The sequence below is a fragment of the Arachis ipaensis genome, chromosome B01, assembly GCF_000816755.2.
Source record: "Arachis ipaensis cultivar K30076 chromosome B01, Araip1.1, whole genome shotgun sequence".
NCBI lineage: Eukaryota > Viridiplantae > Streptophyta > Magnoliopsida > Fabales > Fabaceae > Arachis > Arachis ipaensis.
In genome coordinates this window covers 2722695-2727324 of record NC_029785.2, presented here as the reverse complement: position 1 = coordinate 2727324, position 4630 = coordinate 2722695, and positions in this window count along the sequence as shown.

Genomic DNA, 4630 nt, shown 5'->3' with positions numbered 1-4630 from the left:
TATATATATATATATATATATATATATATATATATATATATTTATGAATGTGATATATTTTTTATGTAAATAATTTTTTAAAAAAATCTAATAGTTAATCTATTACCTTTTTTGTTTTAGTCCAAATTAAATATTTTTTAGTGTTTTTGGAAAGAAAATCTTTTGAGGAATTTAATAATATGTGATGAGGAACACCGAATAAATTATACAGAAACCAATTAAAACACAATATGAAAACATCTTTAAAAAAAGACGTTTTAGGCGTGTTTATCTGAGTGACCTCCATAAAAAAAATAATTTTACACATATGTACAATAATTAAGGCATTCACGTGTGATGTATTTACATACAAGTGGAAGGTGACTCTTCAAGTTTTCATAGTTAATTAAGTATATAGTACATATTTTACGAGAATGAATTTTTTTAATTTTTTTTAATAATTGAGCGAATAAAGTGTGATTTTTTATCATTAATTTTATAAGTAAAATAAAAAATAAATATGATTAAGTTACAAAATGAACATCTCTCATACTATCTAGAATATTAAATATAATTTTACAGCTATTTATTATGATCATTCTTTCTACTTTGCATGCTACTAGTTATACACGTAGCGTTTAGTTAAATATGTATTTTAAGTGACAATTGAGGGAGTAAAGTGTGATCTCTCATTATTAATTTTATAAGTGGAATAAAAAATAAATATGAGAAAAAAAATAATAAAGAGTTAAAAATCACACTTTATACTCTCAATTTTTTTTTAACAATTAAAAAATCCATTTTCATATACTTGCTTTCAATATATAATTGTCCGGATGCTCAGAAATAATTATATTTATTGTGCTTGTTTTGTGTCTTTGAAAATTAGGACCCACTAAATAAAAAACTGCCAGGAAATGAATTCGAACGTCCCGTGATTAATGAACCTTTAAACTTAACACAACACCATGCTTCTATTTGTTTATAACTTAACCAACCCTCTTTAGCATTTACAATTACTATTACCCTTCAAAATAGCATGAAAATAGAAGGATGAAAAAATATACTCAAATAATTATAAAATTGCTCCATATAATTTTAACAGATTATTTTCACAAATCAAAATTATTCTTGCTTTATTTAACCTTATATTTAAAAGCTACACATATTCACGAAATGCAAACAATAATAATGATATCTTGTATTAACGTGTAGACTATATGCAACGATGAAGACTTGGTCTACGTCAACCAAGAAATTACCATGTGAGTGGCTTAGAGAGCAAATGCATGTGCACTGAATTTTCGCGTGGGTCCATCCATATAATTATGATCATGAAGCTACCTCCATCGGCCTCTCACTACGTACACCACTAAATTTAACTCTCAAACATTTATTAATATATAACTACTTATTTTAACATGTATATGTAATTATAGACTAAAAAATTTTGATATGAAAGTAAAATAAGTGATATACTTTAACATAGTAATTTTTAGTATTTTTTAAAATTATGAGAGTACACAAATTAGACCCTCCAATTTGTGTTTAAAAAAATAAAAAAAATTCAGAATACACAAATCGGAGGGTCCAATTTGTGTTAAAAAATTGAAAAAACTCAGAGTACATAAATCGGACCATACGAGTTATTTGATTTTAAAATTTTGCTTAAGAAACCGTATGGTCCGACTTGTGGTTGGGCAAATACGAATTTCGGAAGCTAAAAAACGGACCTCCAAGTTGACACTACATAGTTGTGAAGCACATGTATTTCCCATGTTTAAGTTCAACACCACTTTTACTTCTATATTCAAATTAAAAAGCGGTAATTATACAGCATGGGATAAAAAAAATGGCAAAAAGCCATCAATCCATATGGTACCGTGTGGGAAGCACGTGATGCACGTGTAGAATTAGGCTTATTTAACAGTATCCCTTTAAACTTGGTGGAATTCGCATTATTCAGCAAGTGCCTACTGCCCAGTCAACATCTAATTAAAATTTTTATTATTAAGTAATTATTATTCTATTCGTATTTCTAATAAATTTCAACAATTATTTCAAAAGAATTATTTAAATTAGTACTTTAAACGCATATAACCTAAACTGTGAATACTAAATACTCATTTGTAAATGTTCAATGCTAAATCTTACACCATATACTCTAAATCTTAAATCATACATTCTAAATTCTAATCCATAAATCTTAAACCTTAAACTTAAATTATGAATAACATAAGCTTTAAACTATAAATCTTCAACCTTAAATCTTAAATTTTGTAGTTGAAATCGAATTGTAACTTTAGAAGCAATACTTTAAAAAATTTTAATTACTTTTATGTATTTTCATGTGAAAAAATATTGTTTATACAATTAATTATATTTATATAATAAAATTGTTTGATATATTCCATTCAAATTACATGTCATAATTGTCAAATTGGTATATTGAAAATTTGATATCATTATATTTTAATGAGGGTATAAGTATATTTCATTGACATATTAATTAACGAGACACCTTTCTTATATATACTCAATCAATAGTTGAAATTCATTCAACTTCTTTTATAACTTTTTGAAAAGAAAAAATATTACGGTCATATTATTATTATTAAATGTCATTGTCTCACGTTAATAAAATTGATACATATAAAAATAATATATTATAAAAACATATGACATGTATCATAATATAAAATATTTCAGTATTTTTAATTATTAATTTCAATCATAAAATTAATTTTAATAATTGTTGAATTTAATTATAATACATTTATAATTAAAAATAAAGAAACACAAATACCATAGTACATGCATGTGAATGCTTCTTATATTATGCTATGTGACATGTGCGTGCAAGAGTATATGATTTCTTATCCATATTTGAAGCTTTATAAAGTGAATGCAGGTGAGATGCTATTCCTCCTCGTGACTTCATTTGCTATCCATTCTTTTTTCATAACTATTAGTGCTATAAAAAAATATGACAGCATAAACCAGTTAAATTATGAGTTTAAAATTTAAATAATCATTATTACGGGAAAACCAAAAAAAAAAAAATATTTCGGCTCATATTAATTATTCACACAATAATATAAAGATTAAGGGTTGAAATAGTTATAAGTCTATAATTCAAATAATATACTCTCTTTTTTTTACTTAAAAATTTTGGATTCAAATCTCACTTCTAATTAAAAAAAATAATAAAACAAGAACAATTTTTTTTTGGTGAATTAATAGTAAGGACTATTAGTAAAGATTAATTAAAAAAAGAGACCAAATATGTTAAAATTAGTAATAAGGATTATAATAATAAATTAGGTCGGGACTACTATCTTAAAGATAGATTTTGCAAAATTAGGTCAGGGTCATTGAGCATAAAAGTAGAAAGAAAGCTCAATTACAACAGAAAAGAATAATAACATTAAGAAATAGGATGGACCATCTTATTATAAATTTTTTTGTCCTTATTCTCAAATAAATTTTATTAGGCCCTTTATAATAATTTTAGTTTAATTGGTCCTTTTCAATAATAAATATGTGATAATGATTCTTTATAATAATTTTAGTTTAATTGGTCGTTTTCAATAATAAATATGTGATAATGATCCTTTATGCTAATTTTTCCTTTTTTTTTTTGTTCCTCTAATGACTCATCAATAAACGGACTTTACCATTAAGTAACTATATTATATTTTTTTCTACAAAATTGTTTATTTTATTTAGAAACATCAACCATTAAGCAATTATATTATATTTTTTATACAAAATAGTTTATTTTATTTAAAAACATTAAACGGCTTATATGATAAACTACTCACTGATTTATTCAAAAACCAAAAAAGGTCAAAATTAGAAACAATTATTGCAAATGCTCCACATTAACGTATCCATTTATCAATTATCATCCACATTACGTGAAAACCTGCAACAATCATAGATTTTGTCCCCCGGTAAAACATTTGTCATCTAGTGAGATCATATACTACATTTCTACAGATGTAGGAAGACTGGCAATTTTACACCATAAAATTCACCCTTTTTTTTATTTAATAGATCTTTCTATAATTCCTTAATATAGGTATTTTAGGTCAAGTTACTAACAAAATTTTACAAGGAAAAAAACAACTAACTCATTTATTAAATTTAATATCATCACTCATTTTTTTCTACCAATTATTTATGAAAACTAAGGTATTTTATTTTAAAGAGACGTATAAAATAAATTGACAAAATTACTTTGACGAGAGCGACAAAATAAAAATAAATAATAGAAGAGCGTGGTAAGTAAGACCCGGGTTGCTTTAAAAAATATATATGGAACAATTAAATATGAACATTATTGTACATTTGTACGGGTCTTTAAATATAAAAAATTTAACCTGCAAAGCAAGAAGAAACATGTCCATATTTCTTCTATTATTGGGTTGTTGTCCCTACAGCTTATTATTAGCCGGTCAATATTATTATAAACCTGCCTTCTATATCTCAGTTAGTGAAACACCGACACATTATTGGCATGCTGGCATGCACGATAGATGCCAACTTTGAATTTCAACTATAATAGGCCCCATATCTTAATGCATGCAGGCGTATCTAGATGCTAAGCATTGAATGATACGGAGTGACGGTCCAAAAATAACGAAAT